The sequence below is a fragment of the Sitophilus oryzae genome, unplaced genomic scaffold (genome assembly GCF_002938485.1).
Source record: "Sitophilus oryzae breed Bouriz unplaced genomic scaffold, Soryzae_2.0 scaffold_302_pilon_pilon, whole genome shotgun sequence".
NCBI classification, from domain to species: Eukaryota; Metazoa; Arthropoda; class Insecta; order Coleoptera; family Curculionidae; genus Sitophilus; species Sitophilus oryzae.
The window spans coordinates 135,260-157,242 of NW_022146866.1; the positions used below are offsets into that span (position 1 = coordinate 135,260).

Sequence of the window (21,983 nt, forward strand, 5' to 3'; positions counted from 1 at the left end):
CAATGGGGCCCGGCCCCTAAAATCCATAAATTGGGTTAAATATTAGCCTTATGGGTTAAAAATGGCATCCTAAACAGCATATTCTACATTACTTTTTATTTGGCCCCCCCCTAAAATAAATTTCTGTATCCGCCCCTGCAAATCAGCCTTGTCACGAATTTACCAATTAGGTTGCGTATCTTTCCAATCCTTTTAATCAACATTACTATTCTATTTTAGCCATAACATAATAATATACATTTGTAAAAAATGTCTATACCTATGTGGCGGATTCATCTATCCAAAAAAATCCTTATGGGTTTTTCGCCACTGCACTGCAAGAAAAATCTACAAAATAAAATAGTTATTTTTTGTAAACACTTCTGCGTTAAACCTAAACGGACGCTGCTTGTCAGAAGTTGTGTTTACAGAAATAAAAATTTGCCCAACAAAGAAAAAAATCCTTAACGTTTCGGAAAGTTTTCTCTTTCCGTCGTCGGAAGCAAACAAATATAAAGAATCAAGAAAAAAAACTATTTAAAATATTTAAAATTGAACTATTCGAGAACACTTAATAAAAACAGATACGTCTACAAGAAATCGTTGACGTTCTGTTAAAAACAATAATAATAATATATTAATATATTTACTATGTTTTTTTTTATAAATAATAATATATTTTTAACAGAACGTCAACGATTTCTTGTAGACGTATCTGTTTTAAAAAGTAAAGTGTTCTCGGATAGTTCAATTTAAAATATTTTAAATATTTTTTTTTCTTGATTCTTTATATTTTTTTGCTTCCGACGACGGAAAGAGAAAACTTTCCGAAACGTTAAGCATTTTTTTCTTTGTTAGGCAAATTTTTATTTCTGTAAACACAACTTCTGACAAGCAACGTCCGTTTAGGTTTAACGCAGAAGTGTTTACAAAAAATAACTATTTTATTTTGTAGATTTTTCTTGCTGTGCAGTGGCGAAAAACCCATAAGGATTTTTTTGGATAAATATACATTTGGTTTATTTTATTTATTAGTAGTGCTAAAAACGATTAATCACAATTAACTCTCTCTAGATGCCAAAAAGTTTTAGATGTTTTATTTTTTATTCTGAAAATCAAATATATTTTAAAATACTGAAAATAATTTTTATATACGAATTAAAGCTATTAAAAAGCATAGTTAAGTCGGTTACTTATTTAGAGCGCGAACTAAATAATTGTATTGACATAAATAAACACCTATATCAACAATATAAAAAAAAAACAGTAAAGTATAATTTGTGACGAAATGCTTTGATAATCGATATACTTATACATCATTAAATATTCTATAATTTTTAATAGATTACTACTGTAAAATTAAGTGCTAGATAAAATTAACTAGGTACTTAATTATCAAACTTAAATAATATTACAAAGTAATAAAATAAATAAGTTCGTAGTTTAAAGCTGTAAGAATATCTAGTGGGTATATTAATTATTATTAGATTATACGTTTTATAGTTGATTTATTTTTAATAGATAAAATTAGGTTTTTATAGATATTCACTGTATATAGAGTGTCTCAAGTTTGTGTCTCATCATCGGGATCTTCGAAACCAAAAGAGCTACGAGGTCGGTTAAATAGAGGAAAAGTTACACAATTTGATGCTGATTAAAATGTCACCCTAAAAGTTTAAAGATTCAAAATACAAACAAGTGTCTTGGTCTTGCAGGGTCAGGACCACTCTAGATCTTGGTCTCTTGGAAGTTTTTCATTTTTTAAATTTTAAAAAGATTTTTACTACAGCCACTATAGGATATATACAGGGTGAGTTGCCTACGATGTTCTCTATGGGTATCTCGGAAACTACTGGAGATAGAGAGTCAGTTAAATTGGAAAAGAATTGCAGTTTTGTGGGGTCATAAATATGCGCTTTTCAGATTTTCGAAAAAGTTCATGGCTTACTAGATATTTCGAAAAAAACAAATTTTGGCTATTTTAAAAATTGTCCATAATTCCATTATAATCTATTTTAGACAAAAAGTTTTCAGATAAAAGTTGTAGATAATCACTTCCCTAATGAGATTGTGTTCTCCGATTTTTTCTAAAGCCTGTCATTTTTGACATAAGACACAAACATATGTTTTTTTTTAAAATGGAAACCATAGTTGGCCATGACTTCATAAAAAGCGCAATTTTTTAAGCTTTTCAGCGATATAAGCTATAATATATTTCTTTCACAAAATTACTGATTTATAGCCAATTCCAACTAATTTCACTTAGTTAGCCATGGAAACAAGTTCAATCGTCGTTGCTCTCAGAAATGTGAAATTGTCACATCCAATCTTTGTAAATTAACATAAACAAAAATTTGTAAATAAGAGTTTTTTAAATGAAGAAAAGCGTGTAGAATTATTGGTTAAACTTTTCTTGGCCATACAGTTTCGAGGATACGTTGACCGGTGAACGTTACGTTTTTTAGAGAACGGTTTTCAAGACATGTTAGAAAAGTTAAATTTAGATACTCGCGCATTAAAACAGTGGTTCCAACATGACTTTCATTATGACACACCAGCCCCCCCCCCCACAATGAAAGAAATGTTAAAAATTATTTATATCATAATTATGTAGACTCAGGGATAGAAAGAGGTGGACCAATCGCATGGGTCTCCTCGGTCACCTGACCTATCCATTTGATATTTTTTTATGCGGTATGGTTAACAACAAGGTTTACAAAAGAACTTATGAATTAAGAGAGGCACTCGAAGAGGCGGAACAGGAGAAGTTTAATTAAGTCGACCGGTCGTTCTGTGACAATAGCTAGAAATTCAGTTTTAAAAAGATGCATTTATATACTCAAAATAATTGCGGATTTTTTGAACATTTTCTAAAATAACTTAAAGTGTACGTAGTGATATTATTTTTTTTAAGTTTTAGTTTGTGTAGTGTAAATTGTAAAGAGCCGTTTAATAATATATTTTGTCTTTTTATAAGTTATAAATCACAACAAAATTTGAACACCATTGAAAACCGTTCTCTAAAAAACGTAAGTAACTTTCACCGGTCAACGTATCCTGTAACGGTTTATCGGTCAATGTATCCAAGAAAAGTTGAACCAATAATCCTACACACTTTTCTTCATTTGAAAAAATTTTATTTACGATTTTTGTTTATTTTAATTTACAAAGATTGGATGTGACACAATTTCACATTTCTGAGAGCAACGACGATTGAACTTGTTTCCATGGCTAACTAAGTGAAATTAGTCAAGAAAGATAAGAATTGGCTATAACTCAGTAATTTTGTGAAAGAAATATATTATAGCTTATATCGCTGAATAGCTTAAAAAATGGCGCTTTTTATGAAGTCATAGCCAACTATGGTTTCCATTTAAAAAAACATATGTTTGTGTCATATGTCAAAAATGACATGCTTTAGAAAAAATCGGAGAACACAAACTCATTAGGAATGTGATTATCTACAACTTCTATCTGAACACTTTTTGTCTAAAATAGATTACAATGGAATTAGGGACAATTTTTTAAATAGCCAAAATTTGTTTTTTTCGAAATATCTAGTAAGCCATGAACTTTTTCAAAAATCTGAAAGGCGCATATTTTTGACCCCACAAAACTGCAATTCTTTCCCCATTTAACCGACTTTCTATCTCCAGTAGTTTCCGAGATGCCCATAGAGAACATCGTAGGAAACTCACCCTGTATAGGATATAGGCATCTATATAGGATATATTTAAATAAATATTATTTTAAATAATTTTATCATGAAACTGTGGCCGGCCGTAGCGCAAGCAGTAGTGTGTCGATCTGCGGTGCGAGAGATGGGATGGTACTGGGTTCGATCCTCAGCCAGTACAGTCGCTTTATTTATTTAAATAAAAATATTCATTTATCTAAATAGAGCGACCAGCGAGTCGCCACATAGTGTAAGGAAATCGGAAAATTGCAGGACATTGGCCCAAAAAACAAAAAATTTAATTCATCAAGTTTTTTATATAGATGGATAAAGAACATCCCAGAGCCCCACCATGTGAGATATTTCTTGAGTTGACCTCTTAGTCGGGGAGTTATGGCGGGTTTGGTTGCGAAACCATAACTTTGGTTTCTTAATTTACCAAATCTGTACAAAAATTTCATACAATGAAATTTATTATTTTCAGAAGTTTCCTTGTGTTGTTCAATTCCAACAATTTTTCCGTAAAGAGAGGTCTTTTACTAACAACAAACCTGAAAAAAATGTCCCAATTTTTTCAAGTCTAGTTTCTCTACATGTTTATTATGACTTTCAAAAAAACGCTTACATTCGCGCAAGGTTATATATACAAAATCTCATAGAGTGAACCTTCTAGTATACTGTTACATATAAATTTCATCCACCTAGATCCGAACCTGGAAGAAAAAAATAAATTTCTTCGGCAATAATTACGTTTTCCATTGATTCGACCGTAGCTTTTATCCGTAATTTTTTGTGCTATAATTTCTTTATTGAAAAAGCTATACGCTTGCTATGAACATACTGAATGCTATTTTAGGGGCGAGGAACCATCCTCACATTGGGGTGGGGGACAGTTTACAACAATTCAGAAAATCTCAACATTGGAGAAAAATTACTCAAGAGAATATTTTTTCAAACCGGCAAAATTTTCTTCGATGTATTTAACACTCCACCCTCAATGCTGCATCATTGTTGGTGCCAAACTATTCAAGATATATTGCACAACTTATTGATATATTCAGATCCTCTACTTTCACATCTGCGAACAAAGCACTCTAAAAATAAAAAAGTAGACTTGTTTCCGGAAGCGAAAGAGCTCTTGTATATGGATGGAGAAGAAATTGAGAATAATTTTTAAGCATGTTTTATGTAAGTGCCTTACATATTATGTTATTTTGGAATAATATACACCCCATATAAATTATCGCATCACTTATTAATTTGGAAAACTACAAAGTATTCTTAAATTCTCTTGGTTAACAATAATCTCAAAAGTTATTTGCATTAATAGCAACTTGTTAAGGAATGGAAAGTATATCATAATTCAGGCAGACCTTAGATTTCACATCTACGCATCACAAACGCTTCAAACATTTTTACATAAAAATGTTTGAAGTGTTTCAAGAATAAATAGTACGAAAAATATAAGTGTTGCGAAATTTTTTGTGAGGTGTGTATTATGGTTTCCTTTGTTGAAGTTGAATACGCTTTTTTCGCATATTATCATATTATTTAATACTGTTAAATGATATTTGCAACTTGTGTCGTTCTCTTTGAGTTTTGCAGTCTTATCTAATTTATCCTTGATTATTTGAATATTTAGGAATGTTGATTGAGTTTTGACATATCAGAGGGAGATAAATGAGTGTTCGACAGTAATTTGATAACGTTTTTGGTCCATAAGAGTTATAAACTCTTCGTAAATAAAAAAATATACCTGTAAAGTCCTTTTATAAAACTTCGTATTTTTTTTGACCTTCCATTACGCCTTTTTTTACTCTTTTCGTCCTGTAGCAAAAATTCCTAGTCGTATTATTTAATTTCTGTCAAAAAATGTCAGCAAGAATAGTGATAACTATTTTAGTTTTCGTTACACTGTGCGCCACCTCAAGGAAGGCTATGGCACACCACCTTCAGTATATTTGCCTTGTACAGCCTCTTAAATAGTGCCGTTCGGATTCGGCGATAAACTGTAGGTCCCGTGTACTTGTGAAACACTGATGACACACATCACAAGTACATGCGAGAGGTAGTCGACGCTCTGTATAGAGTATGGCACTGTAAGAAGAAGATCATCAAACTCTGGCCAATATATACAAAGAAGCCAAAACAAGAGTAATGGTATATAGAACAACCCAAGAGTTTCCAACTGGAAAAGGAGTACGACAGGTAGACGCGATACCCCCTAAGCTGATTACAGCAACATAGAAGAAATCCTCCGTCAACAGGACTGGACCGACAAAGAATTAAAAATAGATGGAGGATATCTTAACTATCTAACATTCGCTGATGACATAGTCCTAATTGCCAATAGTCCTGAAGAACCACAAGCACAAATTAATGAACGAAATACAGCCAGCAATAAAGTGGGTTTTAAAATGAATTTAGCAAAAACTAAAGTAATGTACAACGAACTAGTGGAAAGAAAAGACATTCTAATAAATAACATAACACTGGAAACAGTAGAATATATATATTTGGGACAACTAATAACACAGCTCGAGATCTCTACTAATACCAGAATCAACAGAAGAATTAAGTTAGCGTGGAGTACTTATGGAAGAAACTCAATCATATTTAAATCTAAAATGCCATTCTATCTAAAGAAGAAAACCTTCGACCAATGTGTACTACCGGTCATATGCATGCGAAACCTGGGTACTTAAAATCGACATTATAAGGAAACTGCAGATCGCACAAAGGCCAATGGAACGAAATATGCTGAGAATAACCAAATGAGACCGTAGAAGAATAGAGTGAATACGACAAAAGACCCAGGTAATAGATTTCATCTACAGAGTCAAACCTCTCAAATGGCTATGGCCAGGACACCTGGCATGGTACCCACGAGGAACTAAGAGACCTAGAAGAAGACCGAACCTGAAATGGGACCATGATATTAGGAAATTAGCAGGGATACTCACTCGGGACTCGCTCATCACTCCGAGGCACACCTATACAGCATAAAGTAGCAATAAAATAATTTTTTTCCTCCCTTTTTTCTTTATTTGACTGGACTAATTTAAACTCCCCGTCCACGTGGGGGGTTTTCCTGCCCACTCCTGGACCACCCGGGGCCAGCATCCCCCCGGTCCGGCTGACGTACATGACAAACGCAGACCAGAGCGACTCTCTCTCCTTTCGTGCACTTTCGGGGACATTGTTTAAGTTGAGTGTATAGAAGCGGTCGAGAGGGAGAGGGAGATAGGAGACGTATAGCTGTCCTTGGGAAAATGGGAATTGCTTTACATGCAAACTTTTCAATGCGCAAAGTTGGGGACGGACCAAGGCAAAGGATGTCTGAAAGGGTAGTTAGCGGTGGTCCGAATAGTGTTTTGTTCGATTTTGTTTAATGAAATTCCATTGCCTGGCTTCGAATAGTTGTCGGAAGTTTTTTGGCGTAGTCGAAATATACAGAGTGACAATTTTAAAACCACTGACCGGCACGAAAAACGGACACCTTAAAATTTTCATCTATTTTAAAGTTCAATGTATTTGGTTCTGGTGGGCCGATTTTGATGATTTTTTAAGGTATATGTACTGTATTACTCATCTGTCTGTCATACGAGGAAAAACAAAATTATATTTTGGTGCAATAAGAAATATACCGGGTGTTTCAACAAACATGTACCATCTCTCGTGGGGAGATTCCTCAGGTAAAATTAAGATTTATTATTCATATATAACCATACCAAACCAAACATAGGTCTGCTTTGTTTCGTAGATACAGGGTGTTAGAGTCCTAACATTTTTTCGAGTTATTATAATTTTCTTCCAAAAAACTTTTAGCGTTTCCAATGAAATTTTGGGGGTAAAGATTACTACAAATGCGACATATTTTAAAGCTAAAATAATGTCGAGATATTCACCAGGGACGTGCAAATGGGTTGCTGCTGTTAGATGGCGTAGAGCGTCTAGCACTCTCGCCATAGTAGTACGTTTTGTACTCAAATGCTATTCTCTGCTTTACGTTGGTCAGATCGAGGGTTACAGCATAGTCGGCCTGACGATGGAGAAAAATCTCCGAAACCGGTCGTCGAATGGCCGTTCCCTTCGGTCTGGTGAACTTAATGCAGAGAATAAGCATATATGTAGGGTTTTTGGCCCCCTTTTTCCGCTACTCGTATTTTGTTTATTTAAATTTTTTGATAAAAAAATGTCATAAAGGCCTCATATACATTCTATATATGTGCTCGTCCTCGTACATTTGGTAATATAAGTACTTGCCCCATTCAATGTCACACTCAATTGCCGAAGAACTAAAATAATTCCAAATCAATGTACAAGTGTCTAATAAAAGTAAAACTCTCACTCCTTGTCCTCAGTCTGCAAAATGTCTTTTTCCCTTTTTTTCCATCGTTATGTTTTTTCCATTACAGTTCGCGCGTCTTTGACGCTACACGAAACGCTTTGATCAAATAAACTTCAGCTCGCCGGTTCCGTTTCCCTTCCACCGTACAGATCTTCTTTGGCCAGTTTCCTTGAAAATATATAATAAAACCGACAAAGTATATGTCTACCGCGTGCGTCTCAAAAGTGGCTCACCCCAATAACTTTTTTATTTTTTTCAGACAAAAAACGAGATTTGGTTGTAATGACATAAATTAGGAATGACTGACGTATTCAATTGTTCTTGGTCACACCCTTGGTATATTTTTACTTTATTCGATAGAAAATGACACTATGAATAGAATGAAATATCATGTCAACTTTTGACATTTTTCCATATGGTTTATTTGAAATTGTAACATGCGGTTCATAATGACAATTTGACTCGAAATACCAAGTGTGTGGTACCAAATTATATATATAAAAATTAAATGCAATAGTATATGTAATTTTAGCTGATAGTAAAGAGTAGTAAAAGCTTAAAAAGTCAGCGAAAACCGCATTTTGATATCTTCTTTCAAACCGAAGATATTAGCCTTGATTATGTATAAATAGATGTACAATGAGGGCTTAGTACAAGCCCGTCTTCTAGGTGGCGCCTTGCCCGTTCTGAATTTTTGTATTCCCCTACGATTTTCTTTGAGGGGAATCCGTTAAACCCGCCTATCGTTCAAAAATGGAAGGGCGCGAGGTCACATCTATTGGGCCACTTATTAGCACGTTTCACGCATGTTTTACGAAAATAGCTCTATCCTTGTTTGTTTCAACTGTGACAAGAAAAAAGGAAAAAAAGTCATATTCGTTTCTAAATTCGGCAGTTTTGTTTATCTTTCTCGACTTCTGATTTCGTTTCGTTTAGGTTATGTCTTAAAAAATAATTATTTATAAGCTTTTGAGTTAAAATATACCTTAATGCATATCTAAATAATTAAAAAAATAAATTTTTTCGTCCCTCACGAAGAAACGAAACAGTATTTTTGAATATTTGGATTACAAACTATTATTTTATGAGTTTTATGTGTTGTGTTTACGTGATGTGTAATGTGTATTTTGTACCTGCTGGATAATATTTTGAAACATATTTAATTAAACAAAAAGCATCTGTATTACAGGTGAGTAAATACTGTTCATATTTATTTCTAAATTCATATAAATTTGTTTTAAATCACTCTTGGTTTTTAGAGTTTTTATCTTAGAGTTTTACCTCATAGAGAGTCTGAGATAAGTTTAATAATAAACATTAAATTTGATAGATTGATAGATAGATTAAACGATAATGACCAGTTGACTTAAAAATTTAAAAAATACTGATTTTATGCTATAAATTATGTTTGATTTCTTACTTTGCTTTTTTGGAACTGTCAGATATATTGTGTATTTTAGAATTTTTCTTAATTAATAACGTAAAATATTGTTTATCTACAGTCAACCCTGTGTTTAGATAAAGCTTCATATCAGATTTCCTATTTTATATTTTCACTCAAATCATATTTTTGTAAAATAGGTATGCTTGCGTGCAAAAGTAGCGTAAATTTGACAGGGAGGTATTTTTATAGATATACAGGATGATTCGTAGATTTAAATACATATTTACTTTAGAGTTGTATAGTTTGTCAAAAGAAAGGCTATATTTTTTATTTTTTCTTGGTCAATTTGTCAAAAAAATTGTCATTCCAGAAAATACTATAATGTCGTAATCGTATAGAGTTCATTTTGACCATTTTTGGATTAAATTTTTTTGTTTATATAATAAAATATATATTTAAAGCCCTTTCTAAGTTAAAAATAAGTAATACGGAAGTTTTTTACTGGAACTAATTTAAGGTAATGTTCTCTTCATATAATTATATAAAAATATGCTAAATTCCTAAATTATTTATATGATTAAATTTTCTTTATATTATTTTTTTTGTATTGTATACAGGATGAGTCAAAACTATATATTATATTTTTCTTTGCTATTTCAAATGGAACACTGTATTTTATATCATAAATCAACAAATCTTTTATCCAACTTTTGTTTTGTTAAGATCTATATCCCAAATTAATAGTTATTGGATTGTTCTCAATAATTGTCTCTTTGAGAATAAACATGATTTGTTTTTCGCAATTTTTATTAGTAGGTTTGTCGTTAAAAGTGATGTATCTACATATTTATCAGCGACAAAAATTAAGAATTAGATGTCTAAAATAATTTCCTAATTATTTTTTTACTTAGCGTATCAGTAAATATTATTTATTTTATCGCTGCAGCTGAAAATAATTATGTATTCCAAAACAGGACATTACTGTATAAATATCGATTATTTGGATTTAAAATTATTTTTCAAAACAAAGTTGGAAAAACTACGTTTATGTCATAAAATGTGGAGTTCTCTTTGAAATAATCGAGAAAAACCCAACATCTAGTTTTGACGCCACCAGTATATATCATGCATTATAGTTCATTATACTGCAATTTATTATACATACGTAGTTTTGTTTGGTGAAAATGAAACTTTCTAAAAGTATTCCCAATTAAAACATATTAAGAATTTCCTACATTATAATTTTGAAAGACGTTTGAGTGGGCAGACAATTTGGTCTAAAATAATCATATGTCTAAAAAAAATTTAGTCTAAAATAATCAAAACCACTTAACACATATAACTCGCTTTTTAAAAATCTAAAAAGAAATAAGTTTGTTTATTATATTCATATTTTTATTAAATTATTATAGGTGTGACTGCTAAGTGGTCGTACTCGCCACTTTAACCAACCATTGGTGGGACCATGGTAGGACCTTCAGAGATTATAATGCGAATTTTTCATACCATGTAAATCTATATACATATATTAATAAATGCGTTTGTTTTATTAAATTTGTTTTCTTATACGGTATGAGCGAAAAAAACGGCGTCTATTTGTTTACGTACAAATATACGACATCGATATTCATTTCAAGCCACCTCTGACGCCGTTTTTTTTTATCGTATGGTATACACTTACATATCCCTTATCCTTTACATCCGATTTATTTCTAATAATTATAAAAATAAGATACCTGATTGATTCTTCCGAAATATTATAAAATGAGATATCAGGAAATAAATAAAGTTACTTATCTCGTTTGTTTTGGGAATTCAAAAAAAAGGGTATAGAGAATCTTAAGAGACACAGTTCAAATATTATTTTTGAGTATAATGGGTGCTTCAAAAAATGTGGCGGATATAATGAAACATTTTTCTCGCAAAACTCTTATTTATAACTTTTGTTTTATTTTCGATTCTGCCTAAAATTCTATAACTTTTTTTTTTATAAATAACATTAGTATTTGCAAAAAAAATAATTCCTATGTTACATAATTGTCAGTTGTTTCCGAAGTTGGGCTATACAAATTTGGTAGGAGTGTTTTACAGAGGTGAAGAAAAAGATATATGTAAAAATACTTGGAGTTAGATGCTACACTGTGTTCAAACAGTTTTTTTTGGCTGATCCTATATATTATTATTTTTTCTAGTGCTTTTACAAAACCTTTCAACACTTGTTAAGAAAGTATATTAAGTACATCTATACTCTATACAGCTTGCAACCTGTTCTGAATTTTTCAATTTTTATCCTTCTTTTACTTCATTTACACTATAACAAGTTTTGCCATGACAAAACAAAAATTATTTATTATTAAGCATTAAAGGAATTTATATAGTTAATATGACATTATTAATAGAAATTGAAGGATTTTGTAAAATCTATCAGAAAAAATTATAATATACCGGGTGTTTTTCAAAAGTGGCTTGATTGACGTATTCAATTAGTTTCGGTTATTTCTTGTTTCACCGGAAATGACTACAACTTGGTTTTTAAATGGTACCGTCGGTATTTTTTTACTTTATTAGACAGAATATGGCATTGTGAATAGAATAATGTCAACTTTTGACATATTTACTTAAAAAATTGTATTTTAAATTACAATCTAGAGTGCCATGATAAAAAACAACATGTAACCGGTTGTAAAGGTAACGACAGTTTGACTCGATATACGAAGTGTGTGGTACCAAATTACCTATTTACCAGGTACCAAAAAGGAAAAGACACAAAAAATATTAGACGATCAAATCAATTTTTCCGAAGCTCCTTGATTAAAAATTAATGGTTTTAACACAGCCATGACACTAGATTGAATTTTAAAATGCTATTTTTTTTTAATTGAAAATGTCAAAAGTTGACATATGATATATGTCATTCTATTCAGAATGTCATTTTCTATCAAATAAAGTATAAAAATACCGAGGGTACCATTTAAAAATCAAATGTTGTACTCGTATACATTTCCGGTGAAACAGGAAGTGACCGAAACTAACGGAATACGAATCAATCTCGATTTATGTTATATACCTACTAACATTCCGAATTTGGTAAACCCGAATTTAATTTTTTTATCTGAAAAAATAAAAAGTTATAGAGGTGAACCGCTTTTTGAAAAACACTCAAGTATAGGCTGCGTCATTGAAAGAATCTGCAGATATTTTTCTATTTTAAATACGTAGTCGAATTTCAAAATATATATTTGAACACCCTGTAGCTCTACCTTAAATATCTACATATAAATATCTAATATTTTTTCTTCATCAACAAATTGAAATATTATAAAACTAGTTTTAGGTTACACCATTATACAAGAAATATACGTAAAAAAAGTAATAGAATTTTACGCAGAATCTTAAATAAAATAGGATGTTACATTTAAAAAAAAAAACATTATGTTAAATCCGCCACACTTTTTACAAAGTTACAGACGTAGGTAGGTATAGTTTCATATTATATTCTTTAATTATCCATCTAAATCAAAATCTTTAATTATCCATCAAAATAAAATATTTATATACCTAATATAATTTTAGTATCCAACAAGTGGCCATGAAAATCAAAAATAAATATAAATCCATGTCCAAAAATAAAAAATGTAAATAACGCTTTGAGGTATAAATTCGGTTCGAATCAGATAAGATATTTTTATTCTTTACCGAGAATTAAATTCGAAGAATTCCTAGTCCCTACTTCTTTGCCAAATTCAATAGTCTCCGCCCCTTTTTACGTTTTAATTTCTGCCACCAGTTGGCAGCATCGACTTATACAGGCTCATTGACTAACTATTAATATATAAACAAGGATATTAGCAAAATTATAATAAATACCAAAAAATAAGCCCTCAATTACCTTATTTTTACAACACGGTTTTAGGAGCCCTCTTAATTATCCCCATTCTAACAAAAAAAAAATAAGATAGAAACAGTTAGTTTCGACGAAATACCAGAATACCATAATACCAGAGGTATTAATATCTCATAATTAAGATATTAATAACAGTGAACAAGAAACGATGATTCAGTGAAGTCATGGTAGGCTTTGGAAAAAAGTTGCTTTTGACGTAATAGTATAAATGTCAAATTGTTATTAGATCAACATTTTGGTTGTCTTAGCAGCGTTTATTATCTTTTGATTGCTTTTTCAAAATGCCAACAACTTCAACTATTTCAAATAATAAAGGCATTTTGAAAAAGCAATTAAAAGATAAAAAACGCTGATAAGACTATCAGAATGTTGATCTAATAACAATTTGACGTTTATACTATTACGTCAAAAGCAACTTTTTTCCAAAGCCTACCATGACTTCACTGAATCATCGTTTCTTGTTTGCTGTTATTAATATCTTAATTATTAGATATTAATACCTCTGGTATTATGGTATTCTGGTATTTCGTCGATTTTAAAATAAACTAACTGTTTCTATCTTATTTTTTGTTAGAATGGGCATAATCAAGAGGGCTATTGATACCGTGTTGTAAAAATAAGGTAATTAAGGGCTTATTTTTTGGTATTTATTATAATTTTGCTAATATCGTCGGTTTGAAAGAAAATATCAAAATGCGGTTTTCGCTGACTTTTTAAGCTTTTACTACTATTTACTATCAGCTAAAATTACATATACTATTGCATTTAATTTTTTTGAAAAAACGCACAATGTTTGTTAAATTGTAAGACAACGCCCCCTAGCGTCTACGTTCAAAAGCTTATTATTATTGTTTATAGGGTACAATATAGAGTAAGAAACGCTCTTTTAAACGAGCCCTCGCTTGTTGGATTCCGATCATCCAGTCCAGAGTTATTAATATTTAAATAAAAACAGATCTAACCTTCCCCCACCACTTTATTTTGGTAGAAAGGGAAACTGGCTTTAAGAAAAAATATTCAAAATTAACTGAAGATTATGAAGCTATTACTTATAGTACACCTTATCTAGGCAAAATTGTGTAAAAACTCCATTTTCATATTTTTTGTGACAGTTGCGCCCCCTAGCGGTGGTTCTACAAACTTGAAAATAGTTTCCAGCAATTTCTCATAGCCCCTTTAGTTATAAATATTTTTTTCCGTAAACCCTACGGCTAATACTTCCCGAGATACAGCCGAGAGCTATTCTTAGTGGTAGACCCGGTACAAACTTTTTTATTTTCACTTACAATAGCTATAGATATTTTTTTTTATATTTAGCTGTACTTTGAAGAAGCAATATAAAGTAACAAGCGTTTTCTAAATCCACCAGACACCCCAAACACTCGGAAAGAAATGTTCCTAAGAAGTAGATGTGAATATATCCGTTACCCCGGTGACTTTACAAAGGGTGTTGCGTCTCTCAGGGATACAGATCCTTCCTGAACCGCATCTTTCCAGTCAGCCATAGAAGACAATATATTCGGGAGGTTTTGCCGCAAAATATTTGTTGTCAAACACCAATTATTATTATGCATATAGCTGAAAAATGTTTTGCAGGAGAGCAGATTTGGATTTGGCTCAAAAAATAAGGATATATTCAAATGTTCTGAGACTTAACTAATATTTTTCTTATTTCAAACAATTTTGTTTACTGTGTAAAGTTTTATGTCAGTTATGTCACTATATTTTAATGTCAGTTATGTCACTATATTTTAATGTTATGTAAAATATTTGTTGAGTTGAGTTGAGCTTGTTTAGGTATCACTTGACAGTCATATATCCTGTCAATAGAGGTTTTTACCGTATTTTATTTGTACGATTTATTCTTGGATAAAGGCATTGCTCATATCTCTATACCTATGGCCCTATCTGTTTCTCCAGTGGACGGTCTGGTTTTCTATGATTCAGTATTTTAAAGCATTATGGGTTATACATTTGGGTATTTCCATTACTGGCTCTGATCCAATATATTATTCTAATTATATCTATCTTACAGTATGCAATGTTAAATTTGTGAAGCATTTGCTTTATTTCTCTTAAATTATCATCTGTAAGAATGCTGTCGTCAATATTGTTACAATTGGACCATTTTATTGCTTGAATACTCACTTAGTTCTCTTAGATAGGAACTATCGGAAACAAGAAATAGCCTCCTTATCCGATAGTCAAGCAGCCTTAAGAGCCCAAGTAACAAAATTCCGACTTCCGACTAGTTTTGACTACGCGCAACGTTGAAATTGGTACTTTTCCCTGCCCTATGCATACCCAAACTTCAAATTACGTAGCCAAAACGTCGCTACGACGTTGCACTTAAACAGTTGTATATTTTAACCCTTAACAACATTGGTAAACGTTGTAGGGCACAACGTTGTTAGAAGTGGGGTTTTATACCGTTGCCATTACGTCGCCAGAAGGCATGTTTATTGTACTACAGAATAACAAACGTAGTACAACGTTGTGCAACGTACTTTTAAATTACGAGTGTAAGTACATACTAACTACAACGTAATACAACGTTTCATTAAACGACCCAAAGCAACTTCAAAATTATAACCAATTACTACGTTGGATTACGGCGACGAGCGCGACGATATCGATGTTTGTTGTGGAAGTGGAACTATCTACACCTAACCTCAAAAAATTCTGTACTGTACTGTCACAGAGCAATTGGTTAGGTATTTTTTCTGTGGTACTTACTGTGTAAAGCGAAAAGGAGATGTATAGGGAAAAAGTATATAAATACTCTACAGCTTTTTATAGAAAAAGGAAAAAGTAATTAGAAGAAAGTAAGCAAGTCAGTGTCCGAAAAATGAAGTGGAAATAACGAGTTTAGGTTCGTCATCCACATCCTCGCAATGTGCTACAAGTGGTAGCTTATCATCAATGAATACTATAGAAATAAATAACAGTACACTTGAAGCCCATACAAGAGAGGAATACTATGAGAATAATATCCCCCAGAAGAGCAGTCAACTGAAATTCATCCTGACGTCCTTTCGACCACAAAATAAAAACATTTTTAAGTCAGTGGAGTGTACAAAATAATATATCCCATTCAGCTGTAAATTAGCTTTTAAAAGGATTATTATCTTGTGCAACAATACTTCCTGTACGGCTTTTTTAACAATAAATAAATAGAAATACTGATCTAATGTCAGCGATCTTATTAACGAGTATGTGACCACCACCACCAAAGGATGACCCCTTTGGTAGAAAAGAGCACTGTAAGAAGGAATTTTGTTATTTACCTCCTAGATGTCGGTAGGGTTCAGAGGTCCTATTTCGTCAAAGCAGATGTCAATTTCTGAACCAAAGGTTGGCATAGGTGAGCTAAAGGTCGGTTGTCGCACCTTATTCACTATATTGGTATTTTAAAGGTTGCCTTAGGCAACTCCGCCATTTTAATACGATTTATCTTTTCGTGCGTTGTGGACGAATCGAATAAAATATCAGAAACCACAAAATACTGCGAATTTTGTTAAAACTGTATCTGTTAGGGTTGTAAGCTAATTTTCCTGATAGATTTCGTATATTTGTCTCAAACTTAAACAAAAAAAGTTAGGTTAACCAAGTAAACTATAATTTTAAAATTAAAACTAGGAAATAAAAAAGGGGCTTTGCCGTATTTCGAAGTATCATGGTCACTTTCAACAGTAAACGAATCTTTGTTGATGAATTTCAATTGCGGACATCTCAAGACTTTGCAGATTTGTCGAAGTTAAATTCACCTAGTTATTTCTTAATGGAGCGTAATATATTCCATTTCTAATTCATACATCATTCATTTTGGTTTCCCCATGGTTGAATATAGTAATATTTGACGAGGAATATTTTTAACTCTAACCCCAAAATATCGCGAATCGGCATGAAAAACAACTTTTAGCACACGACGTACTACGTTGGCGACGTTGTAGCGACCCTAAAAACATCCACTATTTTGGTGCAAATATGGGTCGCTTAGACGTCGCATCGACGTTGTCCGGCAACGTTGGGTTGCTCCTGGCGACGTTGTGATTACGTTGAACAACTATGATGATTGAACAACTGATTACGTTGAACAACTAATTTTGCTACTTGGGAGCGATCAACTCAATAACCATCAATTCGAAGTTGGTCAAAGAATGCCTAGAGAAACTAAACAAATTAGGTGAAGAAAATAAAGTCCTACGACTCTCGGCTCCAGTCAATATAGGAATAGAAAGAAATGAAAAAGCAAACGATATAAGTAGAAAATGAGAGAAAACTCCACTAACTGGACCAGAACCGTTCTGCTTCCCAAGTTAAAACCACCTTAAAGCAGAACTCAAGAATCTGGAAGACTCAACCTGGAATGGGAATCTTTCAACAGTCTAAAACACTCGGAGACATTTTTCACGACTTACAACCGAAAAAAATCAAAATTTTTATTGATTTAAGTTTACAAACTTCGGATCTTCATTTTTTTAACAGGACACTGTCTCCTCAACGAACATCTCAGTAGATTAAAGCTACGAAACCACGAAACATACCAGAACAACTCATCACTGAGTACGCCGATACGACAGGCATTCAAGCCAAGCTCAACTTACCCGGAGATCTAACGTCTGTAAAACCGTCTCATATATTTGCTTTTGTCAAAGCCCTCAGTTATAACTCAAGAAAGGGGGATACAATACATCTGTAAGGTTATTATTTTTATTTGTATTTTGAGAACCTGAACATCTTAATACAAACTAGTTCGATCCTGTACAAGTAGACACAGCCCGAACTCGAAACTTGTAAAGGGCCGCAGACAAGGGTCTCGCCTCCGCAGGACTTGGTCGACGAGAAGGGTTAGAAGCGCGGAGAAAGGGGCACGGGGAAAAGGGAGGCAAAAGGCCAGCCTAGCGGCCCGATCTCCGATTGCAATTAATTCTGCCCAGCTACGGCACTAATTTGCATCTGCGGACAGTGCCAAGCACCCTCCATCGAGCCCTTAGTTCAGCTATTGGCGCACCACCCTTTCTCTGAGGACCTTCTATCCCTTTCTCTTTGAACGCCGTTCTCTCTTTAGCTGCTCGGCATTTAATTATAACCTGCCTGGACGGTCGAACACATCAAAAGTATCGCGGAAATTATTCGTGGAACGCTTCGCAGTAGGCGACTCTTTGAAGTGGCTTTATTACTACGACTCTATCTGGGCGCTGTCTCGGTTACCTTTGGAGAAAGGTAGAGGACAAGAGTAAAGAGCAAGAAGATTTTTTTAACGATGGCTGGATGAATTGTATTTATGTTTGTATGTAGCTGTAATCTTGAAAGTTATGAAAAGAAGAAATTAAACAACTATCAGAAAATTATTTTTTTAATAATTCTCTCTCGGAACTTGGCCTTACTGAGTTGATGGTATTCGGTGGCGTAGAGGTACAGATTCTCGTCTACCAATCTCAAGGTAGTGGGTTCGAATCCTACGCCCGGCATTTCATCAGCCGACTATTTTTATTAAAATAAAAATAGTTTGGGTACCTAGGTCGACTCAGCCTTAAATGAGTACTTGGGATTCACAATCCTGAGGTAATAAGAGGCGGTTGAAGCGTAGTGCTAGCCACATTACCTTCCTTGTATTCCAAGCTGTACCTTGCTACTCCCAAGGCGTCAAACGCTATATACGGGAGCTATTATTATTATTATTATTATAACTCGGCCATCATAGGTAAAAGAAATATATTTAGATTGGTTGCCACGCCCTTTCTTATTCGAAGTTCAATAAAACACAAAGTTTACTTAAAGCAGGATGAGTTACATAGAGGCCACTAGCTTTTTAATTTTAACAGCCGGGTGGTCGGGGTTCAGAGATATTAATAAAAGGGCGCCACGAGATTATACTCTATGAACTCGGCAATAAAGATGTAACTATTAAGTAGACTTCAACACTAACCTCGAATTGTTGAGTGTAACTACCATGAACTTCAAATCTTACTATAACTATTTGTACTTAAGTGACTCTAACTTAACTATGAGACTAGACTGCAAATAATACTACTAAAAATGATCAAGTAATTTATTAAAATATTAAAAGTTTATAAAGAAATGAATGAAATGTGTTAAGAAATTTAAAATCGATAAGAATTACTAAAAATACGAAAATGATCTAAGCTATATTAAATCTAAGACGTCACGCCCCTTAGCTAACTTATACTAGATACAGTCAGGATGGTTTATAAATAGCAAATCTAAATCTAAACAGTCTTACTCTAATCGATGTACAATCTTGAAACAACTCGGAAGTTCCTCCTGCTGAGCTACGGTGTGTAGCTACAGGGTTGCTACGGCGGTGTACAGCAGCTCGGTGTACTGTCACTGGAGCCCACGGATTTCAGCAGACGTACGGATGCCGGCCAGGTGTAGGACTTCAAGAGGTGAACATAAAAAAACCCTCAACGAGGGTTTATGATGTCCAACGGGTAACTCTACACACGGGCAACAGGAACGGATGGAATTCTGGACTGTTCTGTGCTATACGGTCTGGATCGGTCTTCTTGCTCTTGGAACTATCGGGGACTTGGGCACGTGGAATCGGAATATCGGTCGGAAAATTTGGCTATTTAATCCCTTACGGTGATTGGTCGGTGGTCCATACAAATCAACAAAATCCAACCACGTCTCTAACCAAATGTGTTTCGGAAGCCTTAATCCTTCTCTGGGAAGACCTGTTAACTACCAACAGGAAATGCTTCACGAAACGGCAGCCAGTTCTTCACGACGACACTCTTCAGTCGGTGGATACACAAGAAGTCATGCAAGGATTCGATTTCCTTCACAAAATCAGATTTCAACCGGAAATCTCCCTCCAGGATATAGATAGAGAACTATATATCTCAACTAGTCCAACTCACAAAAAGGCATAAATAAAAAACGACGTTCTAGAATATTTTTCATTGTCATATTTCATATCCGGTCAATGAACGAACTTATTCACAAATTCCCACCATTAAATGAACGAATTGCACACTGCGATCCACATCAAAAATAACCAATTTAACTACGAAATTTTATCTGATAATTATAAAATTTCAATAACCAAAACAAAGGATAAATAAATCCAAAAACATCTGATTTGATCTGACAGTGACAAGTGACATGTGATGACCAAAGATTTAGAGAGATGGACAAAAATTCTAATGCTGGGCGGCATCCAGTAATAATATTCTGTGGCTCTATAGCGCGGTGTATATCGGGTTGCATAATGGTAAAATTTAAATAAAATAATATTTAACAATAAAATTATAGTAAACATGCTGCAAAAATAATAGCTATTTGCGATATTTTATGAGCTAGCACACAGAGGTCGTTGCGAGGAAATTTGACTGTTACATGGTATCCTCGGATTCCCGCCAAAACTTACAATTATTTTGTATCGCGTACGTTTGTAGGGCGATGTTATAACGGTTGTTAAGCATATTTATTATCTACAATCGTGACTTGAAAGGAAACTTGCAGTGTACCGACCAATAATAATCCCCACCATGTTATATGGCACTGAAACCTGGGTATCGTACCGCCGACATATGAGCCTATGATATGAGCGCATTAAACAAGTTGCAACAGAGACAACTTAGAAGACTGTTAAGAATCAAATGGTACCACCATGTCTCAAACGTATCGGTCCTTGAAAAAACTAGCAGCGAGAGCGCTGAAGTCATGATTACTCAATCTCGCTTAAGATGGGCTGGTCACGTATGCAGAATGCAAGAAAACCGCATACCAAAATCTCTGCTTTACGGTGAGCTTGTAGACGGTAAGTGAAAACAGGGTGGACAACTCAAAAGGTTAAAGGATATTTTCCACGAAAACTTAAAGGGAATTAACAGGCAGAATGAGTGGGAAGAGGCAGCGCACAATAAAACACAATGGAGAAGAATTGTAAACTCATTTACCTAACAGCGACAACGCAATAAGATTTTTGAATGTCCGGAGTGTGGAAGAGAGATAAGAACACGTATCGGGCTTTTCAGTCTAGACAAGAGACATCATTTTAATACTTCTAATAAAACGATCTATCATTGCTTCTCTTCAAAACATATTGTTTTACATATTCTTTTTATAAAGCGATTTTGTTCCAATAAAACGTTCAAAAAGGTTTTTGACTAAAATGTTTTTGCTTTTTCTGTGTGTTTCTAGTCTTACTTAATAGAGACCTTTTGACTGAACACTTAACTCGTAAGGTAAAATGTTATGTCTAGCCGGCACAGGTGTCAATTTATGTCATGAACAAAACCAGTTTTCATTTCATGGGATGCTGTACCTGTTGAAATCTAGCTCGTGGCATCATTTGATCTCTGACCTTTAATTTTATGGTCCAGGGATGTTGGTCAAGCAGAACAGGTTTTGACGTTTACAGATCAAAGGATAGGGATCATCAGAGGGAAAATGCTTAAAATGTAATCAGTTAAAAGGAAAAAGAAGGCGCCCCTCAAATATTACAATATTTGTTATTTAAAAAACGGTTAGTATTTCGGGAAAACGCATGGACAAGCATAATTTATTTGTTTTTTTATATATTTTGAAATTTTTTAAAAAATTATACAGGGTGTGTTCCAAAAAGTTGGGTAATTTCTTAACCACAATTCTGCTTAAACTACTTGACGTAAAAAGTTTTGGCAAACGGATTTTTCGAAAGTCAAATTCCAACGAG

The 21,983-nt window shown here is 33.4% G+C and overlaps 2 long non-coding RNA genes across 2 annotated transcripts in view; both read left to right on the forward strand.

Moving 5' to 3' along the window:
• LOC115884559 overlaps positions 1-21,983 on the forward strand; it is a 38,171-nt gene that overhangs the window by 11,831 nt on the left and 4,357 nt on the right. The window lies entirely within an intron of this gene.
• Positions 8,793-10,939, forward strand: LOC115884558. The gene is made up of 2 exons (XR_004050576.1): positions 8,793-9,195; positions 10,803-10,939. It is a non-coding gene; the product is annotated as an uncharacterized LOC115884558 (long non-coding RNA).